The sequence below is a fragment of the Megalobrama amblycephala genome, linkage group LG8 (genome assembly GCF_018812025.1).
Source record: "Megalobrama amblycephala isolate DHTTF-2021 linkage group LG8, ASM1881202v1, whole genome shotgun sequence".
Taxonomy (NCBI): Eukaryota; Metazoa; Chordata; class Actinopteri; order Cypriniformes; family Xenocyprididae; genus Megalobrama; species Megalobrama amblycephala.
Window position 1 is genome coordinate 5,553,497 of NC_063051.1, and position 13,968 is coordinate 5,567,464.

General features: G+C 38.9%; 1 protein-coding gene across 2 annotated transcripts in view; it reads left to right on the plus strand.

The window, feature by feature from the left end:
• The first annotated feature begins 334 nt into the window (after positions 1–334).
• cntn4 (contactin 4) overlaps positions 335–13,968 on the plus strand; it is a 197,361-nt gene continuing 183,727 nt past the window's right edge. The window contains exons 1-3 of one of the 2 annotated variants that reach the window (XM_048198885.1): positions 335–445; positions 11,197–11,282; positions 13,662–13,724. The gene's annotated coding sequence lies outside the window, so the exon portion shown is untranslated. The remainder of the gene's footprint in view (positions 446–11,196; positions 11,283–13,661; positions 13,725–13,968) is intronic. The other variant, XM_048198887.1, reaches the window with a different exon arrangement.

Below are 13,968 nucleotides of genomic sequence, written 5' to 3' on the forward strand. Positions count from 1 at the left end.
ACAGCACTTGCAAGTTGAGCTGCACCGACCTGAAACAATCTCGCGTCATGTTCACGTTCACGTGAGAGTGACAAAATGCTTTACGGTAATTCAAAAACAATGTATATATTATGACTTTATAAGACAATTTCGAAAATTACCCACCTCCATCGAGTGTAGTGTATTTGCAAATTACCCACCTCCTCTTTCTTGTACTGTATTTGCAAAACTACTGCGCTGGTGAGCGTTGTAGTCGTTGTAGTCCAGAGCTGCGCTTGGAGTATTTACGACAGTGTGATTCACTGAAGGAAACTGTAGGGGGAGCTTCGCAAATCTTACTGAGTTCCGCTTTAATGACACAGACAACAGCAAAGGCTGCTGTCACTTTAAGAAGGAAAACACGGACTGAATAACTGACACACATCCGGTTCCTTTCTGTTCACTGAGAGAATACTTGCAGAGACAGGTATTTTGACATAATTTGTGTGTGTATGTGTCCGTTCATGCGCAAGAAAACGCGAAAGAGGAATTAATTTGGTGTTCGAGCGCTGTCTGACTCTCTCTCTCTCTCTCTCTGCATGCACGTTTCAGGGGTGTAAGGCTGTGATAACAGCTCGCGAGTACAGATTTTCGTCTCTTCTCCTGTTTAAAATCGTTTGAATGTGTTAATTGGTGAGACAAAACACGTTCAGATGATGAACTTTCACTCTATGATGGTTAAATTTAGCAGTTAATCTGCGAATCCCATGCATGCCGAACCGTTGGACCTTATCCGTACGGATCACGGATTAACTGCGATCCGTTGCACACCTAATAATTAAAGAACACACTTATCATCATGATTGCTATCTTACCAGAGATCCTACTCCAGTAAGTAAAGGTATCCCTGTGAACCGGTCCTCATAAATGTTGGTATTCAAAAGTGTGTCCCTCCATGTTTTCTGGTGCGCATCGTTCATTTTTACCGCGCATGCGCACCTGCTTACCACTTATGTGCACCCCTGTGTATATATATATATATATATTTAATAATTATGCTTCTAATGCTGATTGATTGATTGTTTGAGATTTCTAAGGATATGGGATAGGGGTAATTGTAGCCAAAGTCATCATCATAAAGAATTAATAAATGGCAAATGATCAGATCTCAACAAAAACTGTTATAATAGAGTACCTCAGGGATGACGCGTTTTTGTAGGCCAACCCGGAAGTTAGCGGCGCACAGGTTCCCTCGGTTGAAAGCCTATGCATTTTTCCCATAGACTTTTGGAAAATCGCAGAAAATAAGCTCTGTGTTTAACAAAGGGTTATGACACTTACACGTTTTGTCTATCAAGATAATCTTTACAAGTTAAAACAACATAAATACATTTTGAAGCCTAAATAAAGTGGTCAGATATAAAAAGCTAACAGTAGGCTATAAACGGACTACAGCACACCATGGTCGCGGATCAACGCTTCTTCACCACAAAGCTTCTTCAAACTGTATTTAAAAAACAACGTTATTTAAAAACATGTTCGCTGATTATGATCTGTGCTGTGTATGAATACTTATCCACTTTTTCATGAGAAATGCTGTCCAAATGCCGCCAAAGGAAGTAGTCCCTTTTAGCAATTTGTTAGCAACCGCCATTTTTAAGACACAGTAAAAGTTTAAAAAATCACAAGTGGGTTATAACTGGTGTGTTTTATGTCATGGATCAAAACGTGAAAATATTTAGAGGCTTTGTTATCCACAGACCCAGGGACGTGCACAGGGGGGTTGCTCAGGTTGCCCGGGCAACTGCCCATATGCCCTTCTCGACTCACGTTGCCCTTCCGAGGTGGAAAAAAATAAAATAAATAAATCGTACAATGGATGCAGAATTTCACGTAGGCCTAGATAAAAAAATAAATAAATAAAAAATAAAAATCGCAAAGCCTCATTCACTTCCATATTCGGGCACCCGTCCGAAAGTGAAAGTCAGTAGGGGAAGGGCAAACTCTGTTTACGTGGCTGCAGCGCTGCACGTGACCGGCACCTGAGCTGAGCCTGGGTGCTTCTCAATATCCCTCCTCGTCTCCTCGCTCCTCCGTCCTCCATCCTATGACCCGGAAAACAATCGAGCTCAGCCATCTTGAAGGACATCTCAATTCTCTAATTGCACCGCGAGGAGGCGAGGAACGAGGAGTGAGGAAGCTTCCTGAGGAGTCATGAGCGAGGATACACAGGTGCATCCTTTGCGGAAGTCTTTCTCATTGAGAAACGTGACGCACGCATAAATTCTCCTCCCCCTTCTTATCTGTCACAATAATTTAAATGTATGCTTTACTTTTACAGATTAAATAAACATTATATCTCATATATTTCAACTAGGCATCTTTATTAATATTTATTATATATTTTTTTAAATAACCAAACTTTAACAACATGTGGGTAGATCCCTCGAGCAGCTGATGACGCTTTGAAGTGACGCTAAAGGGAGCAAGGATTTATCATTTCACTTGATTCACTTCCTCTGTCCTCTCGTCTTTTCCTTGCGTCCTTCCCTCGCATCCTGGAGGGGTGGAGCTAAGACGCGAGGAAAGGAAGCAAGGAAAGGAAACGAGGATGCACAAATAAGAATTGAGAAGCACCCCCTGTATGAGCGGCACTAGAAGGAGATTGTAGCGGTTGTCGGGTGAGACGACTTAACGTTGTCGGAAAGGTGAGTAAGGTTATAATCGTTAATGAAAACGAACGAAAAAACGAAAACTAGGTGGGAAAAAACATCGTCGTGAACTGAAATAAAAATAAAAACGAGGCATTACAAAAAAACGATAACTAACCAAAACTGTAATGTGTGTTTGGCAAAACTAACTAAAATAAAATAAAATTATAGATTAAATGTCCTTAGTTTTCATCTTTGTCAATGTCTTTCATAGAGCAAACGTTCATCTGCATTTCATTTCCCTGCGTCTCTCACTCACGCGTCTCTCTCACATACTCGCGCGCGCACAGCCCCTCCCCTCCCCTCCCCTCCGTGCACACCGCGCCTCCATGAGAACGAGTGTTGGAAGCAAGTTCGCGAAAGGTTGGTATCTCGTGAAAACCTTTACACAATCACACATTAAAAAGTGGTATAAAAATATTTTTAATTCTGAATATAATTTTGTCAGTGTGTTTATGTCGACCCGAGAAGCGATTGCTACTTTAGAAAGTTAACTAGACGCAAGTTTGAGGTAAAATGCACTTGGGTTGGCGATGTCAAAACACTATTTAAAGGCGCTCTAAGCGATTTGACGCGTTTTTAGGCCCAGTTTTTTTTGTCACATACCGCAAACATCTCCTCACTATGCGCTAGCTGCCTGTCCCCTGAACACACTGTAAAAAAACGCGGCCTCTGTAGTCGCCACAAGCTCCGAAAAACTGCAATAAAAACAAACTGGTGCAGCCTGGACCACTTAACATAATAAACATGCTCCAGCCAATAACCGAAAAGCAGCGTCAATACGCAAGCTACTTACATTTTAAATGAGAAGGGTCTGGCTGCAGACCATGGACGAGTGGAGCTCCACTCTCGAACAGGAAATACGTCACCTCCACTTGCGTTTTACTTACATCTACACCTAACCCAACCCTAAACCTACCCTTTACAGTAATGCAAATACTTGTTTTACTAACGTCTACACCTACCCCAACCCTAAACCTACCCTTACAAATAATGCAAATACAGTAATTAAACTATTGGAGGTGACGTATTTCCTGTTCGAGAGTGGAGCTCCACTCGCCCCCTCAGGCTGCAGCTAGACCCTATTGTTTTAAATGCGCGTTCATGACTGTTTCAGGAAGTATACGGAGGGGAGGGGGAGGAGGGGTAGGAGGAAGGGTCTAGCTAGCCTCTGTTTTGTTTGACAACACTTCGAACGTCAACAGGAAGTTACTCCGCTCAGAATCGCTTAGAGCGCCTTTAAGCTGTGATTCAAGTAAGGAATAATTGACGACGGGCCGTTGAATTATTAGAAAAATAATGCACACCTGAGGCGGTGATTCGGTCAAGACGGGTTGGTAGGGGAGTGCCCTTTTTTTTAGGTCAGAGCAACTGCCCCTCAAAATTCCTGTGCACGTCCCTGCACAGACCTTATTTCAGGCGATTTAGCAAAAACCCATTCAAAAAACCCATAAGTTGCGTCCCAAATGACGCACTATACACTATGCACTTATACACTATGTACTTGTGCACTATGCACTTATCCATGTAGTGCGTGAATTGTATAAGGTTGTTTTTGTCATTTAACAACACAGTCCGATCCTCCCTTTCCCTCCACTACATAATTAAAGCTGCGACAGTTGAGTACACGAAGCGTCCAACATTCCACACTTCGTTTTTTCCGTTAATTTAGTGCATCATCCGGGTATTTAAAGTGTACTTTTTCTTTCGTGGAACTTTCAGTGTGAATGCACTACTCGCACTATTTGTACTTAAAAACATCATAGAATAGTGCATAAGTACGCAAATTGGGATGCACCTATAGACTTTACGGCGTTGGAACCGGAAGTCCTAAAATGCTAACTCGCTTCTGGGTTTTGCCTACAAAAATGCATCATCCCTGAGGTACTCTATTCGGTTGTTAAGTAGGGCTGGGCGATATATTGCATGCAATTGTCACGCGCATTTCGTCAGTAAAGCCGTTTCCCTGATTATCGCTAAATCACCATCACCGCAATTGCATGCGATGTATCGCCCAGCCCTATTGTTAAGTCTGACGTCATGTGGCAGTGCTTCCGGGTCCAAATGCTCTCTCATACCACAAGAAAACAACAAACGGTGCCAATATACACACGCGATGTGGTGTTATACTTCCAAAAAAAATATAATCATAACCTTTATCTCCATACCAAAATCCCAGATGGCCAGACAGTGATTAATCTTTTATAAATTGCTTATATATTAATGTCTGTGACGCTGTGACCACGGAGACTGTTGTGTAGACTGTAAGTATTTTAAATACTAAACTTTAAAATGTTAAATGTTTAATATGAATAAATAGCGCTCATAACGGCCGCGGAGATGGCATTCTCAAGTGAAACGAGTCGAGGCTTGGACCCGGAAACTGCGTTCCTTACGTCACGACTTAACAAGTAGATAAAAGCCATAATCATTATTTAGTTGGAAAAAAACTCCACAATGTCTGTAAATTCTACACTGTAAAAAAGAATTGTTGGTTTAACTTAAAAAAAAGTAAGTTACCTGGTTGCCTTAAAATTTTGAGTTCATTGAAATTAAAAAATTGAGTTAATACAATGAAGGCGATTGACTTAATCAACAGAAACTCTAAATAGTATGTTATCTGAACCACATTAATTATTGAAGTTGATTTGACAAAAGAAAAAATGTTGTGATAACAAATTAATATATAAAAATATATAAAAATAAATATAAAATATAATATAAATTATATATCATATAAATAAACATATGTAAAATGTAAAAATAATATATAATGTAATGTAAAAATAATATATTTTGCAGTGTATTTATACATTTTAGATTCATTATTATTATTATTATTATTATTATTATTATTTTAATATATTATTATTTTTTTATTATTGTTATTAATATAATGTGTTTGTGTAGTTTTATTATTATTATTATTATTGCCAGAATTAAAGAAGTATGCCATTAAGGTCTAGAAGCGGCTTTGAATGTGGCTCATCCTGTCAGAATGTCAATTTTATACCTGTGAACATAAAACCAGCCAACAGCACTACTGAATAAGTCAGAATTCAATACCTGTATGTAGCTATCAAGGACATCAAGAGCATCAGCACATGTTTTTAAAGTTCTCTGGCAGTGCTTGCTATTTGCTCTGAAGGGAAAGAGCTGCTTGAAGCTGTATCCTCAACAGTGGAGGGTGAGCACAACTGAATATCAATCAATAAAAGATCTTACTTGGATAAATAACAACTCTCAAGTGCACATGAAGTACAGTTCCAGACTGTGATGGAGCTGACCAGTATAATCTGAGGTTAATGGAGAGTAATTCCATTATCTTTAACAGTGTCATGCTTTATATTTGTTATGTACTTTAAAAGGCACACAAGATGTAACTGATCTCGCTGGCTATTTGAAGTATACACAAAATCATTCTCATTATATAGCACACATTATGTAAATCTAAAGTTGATTATATTCTAAACAACTTTGCAGGCACACAATTGTTCTTTGTATACTAACCATATGAATGTTATATAGTTTATATGCAGCATTATGTTTTTCCTTACACAATGTGACTCATTGTATTTAAATGACCTGTTTTAAACAAATTTACTCTAGATTAATAGGAGGACAGAGAAAGAATACAATTCTTTCTAAATGCAAGGGCAACCACTTCATCATTATATAGCAGGAGGCGGTTTTGTTTGTCCTTGAGGCTCATCCAAAGTCAGATCACTTGTGTTCTGGAGTGAGTCCTGTCTCTGTCTCTGCTAGAGAGAGTGGAGTCACACAGTGTTAGTCTGGCAGAAACCCTTGCTAAACTCCCACACATTTAAAAAAAACCCTCTTGAATCAGCCGACAGCTTCTCAAGTAGGTAATTGATGAAGATGAAGAAATATCACAGAACTAATCATGCTTAAACTCAGCGTAAGACCAAGCGTAGCAGGAGAGAGCTTAAAGAAATAGTTCACCAGCAAAAGAAAATTCTGCTTTTAAAATTAGGGGAGTATATTTGGGAATAACAAAGCTATTTAAAATCTATGGGAAGTATTTATAATTACTTATTGCAGTCCTAAATGATGCAGACTTACAGTATACACTAATACAATCAGTCGTGTAGTGTATGTATTTTATAAAGTTACTGACTGCATGGAATGTCAAACATTCCACAATTCGATTTTTTGGTTAATTAAGTGCATCATCTGGATATTTAAAGTGTACTTTTTCTATTTGGAATTCTGCAATATGGCAGAATAAGTCCCGCCTTCTAAATAAAAGAGCCAGTCGTCGATTGGTAAATTTATCAAGTCACTGCAGCCACTAGAAGCTCTGGTTCCCATAGACGTCAAGCCACATCCGAAATAGCGTACACTCTGAGTATTTGAATTTAAATTTACTTCACGACCATTCTATATAGTATGAAGGCATGTAGTATAAATGAAATCCAGACATACTACATCCACCATGTTGTTACTGTCACATGACCTACCAGCGTCAGTTAGGCCCTGTCCCAAATGGCACACTTCATGTGCACTGTCGGTCTTATGGACTTACAATGGCCGCTGCGTTCGTGTGTCCATTAAGTCCACAAGACCGTAGGGTGTCCCATTCGTCATTTAAGCTTAAAGAAGGGTGCTTGTGAGTGCCCCCTTTGCGGCTGCTATGCGCCCTCGATGTGCACTTCTGCTGAGCCCGCAAGACTGTGAGCTACGCAGAGGACTTTACCCGGCAGTCAAAGCGGCATTACGTTGTGAAAGTGCGGACTCAGAGGAAGACCATGAGGTTTTAGGGTGCACACTTCAGAATCTCACCGGAAGTAGTAAGTCATCCAGGTACTTTTCACCTAGTGTTTTTCGGATACTATGAATTTGGATATAGTACTCTGTTGGCATACTGTTTTCCGCATATTATATAGTATACGATTTCGGAAGCAGCGAGAGTGTCAGTGTTCTGAGACTTGTGTCCAACCTGAAAAATAAATTTTTTTTGTCATGATTCTAGCATTTAGAAACTACATTTATGAGACAGTTGTGTCAGATTTAATTGGTGGTTTCAAACATAAAATTTAATCGTAAGCTTGGAGAACAGTTTTGGAGAATTTGACATGTTGCATGTTCGGAAGCCTGTCGCGGCCGCCCTCCCTTCTTCAGGAGCGCGTTTTGAACTGAGCATCGGAAGTACCGGTGTTGTGCTGAATTTCGATTCCCTGCCAAATTATTACCCCCCTCGTTGAAGTCGCTGTCTGATTGCCTAATCCTAACCCCACACCCTAATCCTAACCCCTCCCCCACACCTAATCCTTAAAGGTGCCATTGAACGTTTTTTTTACAAGATGTATTATAAGTCTAAGGTGTCCCCTGAATGTGTCTGTGAAGTTTCAGCTCAAAATACCCCATAGATTTTTTTAAATTAATTTTTTAACTGCCTATTTTGGGGCATAATTAGAAATGTGCCGATTCATGTTGCGGCCCCTTTAAATGCTCACGCTCCCAGCCTACGGAGCTCGCACTTGCCTTAAACAATGCATAAACAAAGTTTACACTGCTAATATAACCCTCAAAATGGATCTTTACAAAGTGTTCGTCATGCATACTGCATGCATGCGTCGGATTATGTGAGTATTGTATTTATTTGGATGTTTACATTTGACTCTGAATGAATTTGAGGCTGTGATCCGTGGCTAACGGCTAATGCTACACTGTTGGAGAGATTTATAAAGAATGAAGTTGTGTTTATGAATTATACAGACTGCAAATGTTTAATAATAAAAATAACGACGGCTCTTGTCTCCGTGAATACAATAAGAAACAATGGTAACTTTAACCACATTTAACAGTACATTAGCAACATGCTAATGAAACATTTAGAAAGACAGTTTACAAATATCACTAAAAATATCATGTTATCATGGATCATGTCAGTTATTATTGCTCCATCTGCCATTTTTCGCTATTGTTCTTGCTTGCTTACCTAATCTGATGATTCAGCTGTGCACATCCAGACGTCCTGCCCTTGTCTAATGCTTGAACATGAGCTGGAATATGCAAATATTGGGGGCGTACACCCTGACTGTTACGTAACAGTCGGTGTTATGTTGAGATTCGCCTGTTCTTCGGAGGTCTTTTAAACAAATGAGATTTACATAAGGAGGAGGAAACAATGGAGTTTGAGACTCACTGTATGTCATTTCCACGTACTGAACTCTTGTTATTTAACTATGCCAATATAAATTCAATTTTTAATTCTAGGGCACCTTTAACCTACCAATACTAGGGGGGTAATAATTTGACAGGGATAGGAATTCAGCACAACACCGGCACTTTTATTTTTCCACTTCAAGAACTGGTCGCCAAGTGAAATGACTTGTCTTAAAGGGACTTTGACACTACTTACACTATTACTTACTTATTACACACTATAAATGTTGCACTATTAATACTACAAAACGTCATCACGTGCACAAGTATGCGATTTAGAATGCACAGTGTATTTTTTCCCCTTTTTTCACCAGGATGAGATGAACATAAGCCAGATAACATCAGCTACATAACCTAACAGAGTAATACCATTTTTATGGGCTTTTGAAAAGTTTGCTTTGTGATATGCCCAATATAATTGCATTTTTACATTCTTGATTTGTTTTTCATCATTTGCACACCCTGCTCCACTAGCTAACAATTTCATATCCTTCCAAACGGATGTGCGCTAATCTTTTCAAACACGTAAGTGCTTGTGAGAAATGAGAACAAGCTTCTTATTGTCAGGCTTCTTTTAAAGCTGACACATACTGCTAATTGGCGATCAGCCTAGTGTGACTTGAATTTGCAGCAGCATTTATAACTATTACTTCAAGGTTACTTTGATTTTCTCATGTGGTGCTTGTCTATCCTCTTCATTCTCAAAGATTCAACTTTATAGTGCAACTTTTATAGCTGATATCTTACTATTGTGGAAGAGGTTTTACAAAGGTATCAGATTTCAAATTTGATCTATTTCTGATGCTGACTTATATGTCCTTTTTTTCCCTCCCTGGAATAAGGTTGCACAGCAAGATGGTGTTGTCCTCTGACCATGACTGAGTATCAATTTCAGTTAAGATCTAATACTGAACAGTGTCTGAATTGTGCATGATGCATCTCTTATCATATTTTCACTGAATCTAGTATGGTTGTTAAAAATAAAAAAATAAAAAATGGAATTGTGGAGTGTTTGGCTTTATAGAGTGCAACAATCGGGTTCCAGAAGTAAAAACTCCGTTCATCATCTCCAAAGGAAAATTATTTTTTAACGATAACTCAATCAACCTTTAAAGAGCCTTACTGTGAGCTACAAGGTTGTTAATTGACAGTGTTTGCTTCTGTTAAAGCCATCAGCCCACATTATTTCAACTTAGTTTTAAAATAATCATGTTTAACAGTGGAATTTGTGGTGAAAAACTACATTACCTATGATGCTGTAGAGTAATTCCACCAATCAGAGTCAAAACAAGCAAAGCACGCCAAAAGAGCTCTTTAGCTCTGCCCACTCCCATGACCCATACCCTCTCAAAATCCTTAAATATTTGAAATATATATATCAACATTTTTAAATAAGTCGTTTTTTTTTTTCTCTTTTTATATCTCTCATTTTTAATTTGGTTATGCTGTTTGCAATGCGTTATGGGACTTGTACCTTTGCAGTTTTGTCCAATTTTTGTAATGTTATGATTCACCTCAGCTGGTTGGCTTGGTTCATAGCTTAAAACGTTTAAACAAAGACTTTTTTGAAAGTGGGATGATATAAGCCATTGTGTATGTAGTACCACAATTGCTTTTGCCAGGTCTTAAAAATGCATTATCTGAATTCAAATGCAACTTTGAGGTTTGAAGACCAAAACAGCTTCGCCGATGTGTGCGAAATGATTTTTGATGCACAAATGTGCTTAATGCTGCATAAGATGTAAATAGTTTTCCACAACAGATTGCAGGGAAATGGCTTTCAAAGTTTTGAATGCCTCTGACACAATGTTGATATTGCTTGATTTAAGACACTCACATCATAATCCGTTTGTGTTCACAACAAAAGCTTGTAAAGGATATGAGAGGCTTTCTCAATATAACATCCTGTCTCAAGGCCTTGTGTCCTTGATAGCCATATTACAAGTATGGAAAGAACTCCCTAAAAACTACTCTGACTTATCTAACATTCTCAGATTTCAGCCTCCGCTGGACACAATTTCTTGCGCCCATCATGCGAATGGTACAGAAATCAATACATTTGAGAAGTGGTTAGAGCTCCTTTATCTTGGGCAGCTGATGATTTGGAGGTATGAATAATTCATTCTTAGAAAGCTACGGATGCAGCCAGAGAGTAGATAGGAAGAGGGAAGAGGAGGGGAAATAGTGCTTTACCTTATCACTCTTAATCTTAGAGGTTGCAGTAATGCAGTTCTGAACATTTAGCACTTAATGGTGTGTCAGTGGAGCAACATGATCTTGGACCATTAAGGCCATCTTGAACCCGCTCACAAGACGATGTCACTCATTCTTTTCCCAGGAAGGGTCATGTGAAAATGGGAACGGGGTGTTTAGGAGAAGACTGATGTCAGTGGCTTGGACGGAAGGAAAAACATCTCTTGATGGGTAAGTTATTTGTGTGTGCTTGTGCGTGTGTGTGCTTTAGCATGGGAAATTAGTGAGCCTTGGGATAATGGCCAATGACCCTGGTTGAGAATGATGTAGCTTCATTGCAGCATTATATTTTGGTCTCATCAAATTAGTTTAGAGGAAGGTCTTTTAGTGTATTTTTATGCATTGCTCCTGTTAGCCAGTGTTTTTCAAAGATAGATAGATAGATAGATAGATAGATAGGCATACGTTTTTATCCAAATGAGGTACTTCTATTGGAAAAAATTAAACAAAAATAAAAAAGTATATTGTAGAATGACAATCAATCAATTATTTATTTATGCTTGCTTGCAAGACCGCAATGCATAATGTGAATTTAAGCTGCTTCAACTGTACCACATGTACATAATTCTAATACATATTTTCAATCCACATTTTTAATATTTAATATATTTAATGTGGTATTAGCTGAGGCTGTTTATTTCCTGTGATGCATTGTGGTCTTAGTTCATTGTTAATTCTTGTTATATAATGGCCAGTGCAAGCTGCGAATACTGCACAAATAACATTAACAAGCTTTTTGATAACAAATGTCATTTGGGTTGACATGCCCATTACAGTCCTTATAAATACAGGCTGATATTGTAGTTCATGGGCACGAGTTTATTGGTCGGTGTAAAGAGGAGAGTAATGATTATTTGTGCCATTCACATTAATGGCATTGGGAAATGAATCCTGATGATACCAGTGAGCAAACTCCCTGCAGACCAATTACAAAGGTTCACAAGGTTGTTCCTCATATGCACAATGACTTTTTAATGAGGCTTTGCCGTAGCCGGCCAAAATATTGCTTTGCTTGTTTTGTTGCTGTCTACTTGCAGAATGGAGTATAGTTTGGCCATTGGGGAAATGACTCACAAATGACTACATTTCAGCTGTCAGGAGCCTACTGTAAGTCATTAGCTCAGCATTTGTTATATTTAAATGAGAAATGCAATGCTTGTCATACTCCTGAGTGCGTATCTGGTGGGTTTAGATGAAGTCCCCTCTTGAGGGGCAGTGGATTTAATTTCCCGCTGCGTACCCCGGATATATCTATGTGCATTAGTGCATGTATACTCTTTGCACATATCCTTGTTAGCGTGTCCTCTGCCTTCGGTGTCGTACCGCTGCCTGCGTGACACCGGGGGACGAGGCAGTCAAGGCAACACCTGGAACGGTCTGATGTGGTGAGACGTGCTACAGCGAGCAGGGAAATTAGGATCAGCGTGCCACCCGGGGGTGATGGCGAGAGAGTGGCGCGGCGCGCTATGTTCTCTCTTTTCCCACAGATCCCCCTCCACTTTCCCGCTTCTTTTTATAATCTCTTCAAATCTAAAAACCCATCACTGTACTCGCTGGTGCAACATGGGTTTATCCAGCACGGATCCAGCAGTCTCTACTCTCTCTCTCTCTCTTTGGCCCAGAGCCTTTAATCTGTGGAGCTTGGAGTGTTCATGTTTTTTATGGTAAAAAAAAAAAAAAAAAAAAAGGAAAAACTTGCTGCGCTGCAGTTGTCTTTAAAGGAAAGCACTTTTCCTTTTTGGAGTAATTGGCCTGCATTCTTTCTGGTGTATTTCGCGCAGTGCAGCTCCATTGGAGAAGTGACTAATAGAGAGGATTTCTTGTTTTGAAAGTTGCTCCACTCCAGGGGAGTCAGTGGGTCTGAACTCAAACTTACCAATCATATGTTCAGAAAGGAGCTACGTGAGAGCTCTACAGAAGACTATTTCCTCTTCAAATGCATTTCATTCGGAGGCAAATGGGGTGTGATCTTCCTAGGTGACAGATAACAAAATCTCTCATGCAGATTTAATAGGTTTTCTTTGGAACAAAGGAAAATAATAAGAAGGATGCAAACATCAAAGCCTTCATCTTAGTACGCTGTCTAGATTGTAATCAAATGATGCACTGTTAGTGGATGCTGAATTATAATATAGCCGTGGCTTTGATGGCAATTTGTTCATTTTTGGGTGAAGAACTACTCAGTCTCACAGTTTTCAGAGGAGGAAAAATATTATACATATAAAAAAGTTTTATTGCAAACAGGATTTAGAAAAGCTACAAGGTTGAACTTTATGTTCTGAATGAGAATTTAGCCATAAAATGAGGTCCCAAACAACAGGACTGGGATCTTTTGTTATATGCATTTGTTCTCCAAGTTTGCTGAATGGTGCATGTCTTAGAATGAACTGAATGCTTTGTCTTTCATGCATACATATTCATTATTCTTTTATGCTCTAAGAAATTGATGTAAAATGCACTGTGTTAAAGAAATCGTTCACCCAAAAATGAAATTCTTTAGTCACTCTCATGTCACTCAAAACTCTTTTTTTCACTTTGTGTCTGTTTTAGAGCTTGACAGTCACTGGTCACTATGGACTTTCGGTTATGGAAAAGAGCAACCTGGACATTGTGGTACATAACTCATTTTTTTCAAAGAAAAAAAAAATACAAAAAAAGTATGTGGTAACACTTTATTTTAATAGTCCACTTTAGACATTCTACTAACTAAGTAACTTTGCAACTACATGTGAACTAACTCTCATTAGATTATCAGTAGACTGTCGGCTTATTATCTGCTAACACTTTATTTTGATGGTCCCCCAACAGACTAAGGGTGCGTTCACACTTGTAGTTCGGTTCCTTTGATTCATTTGGT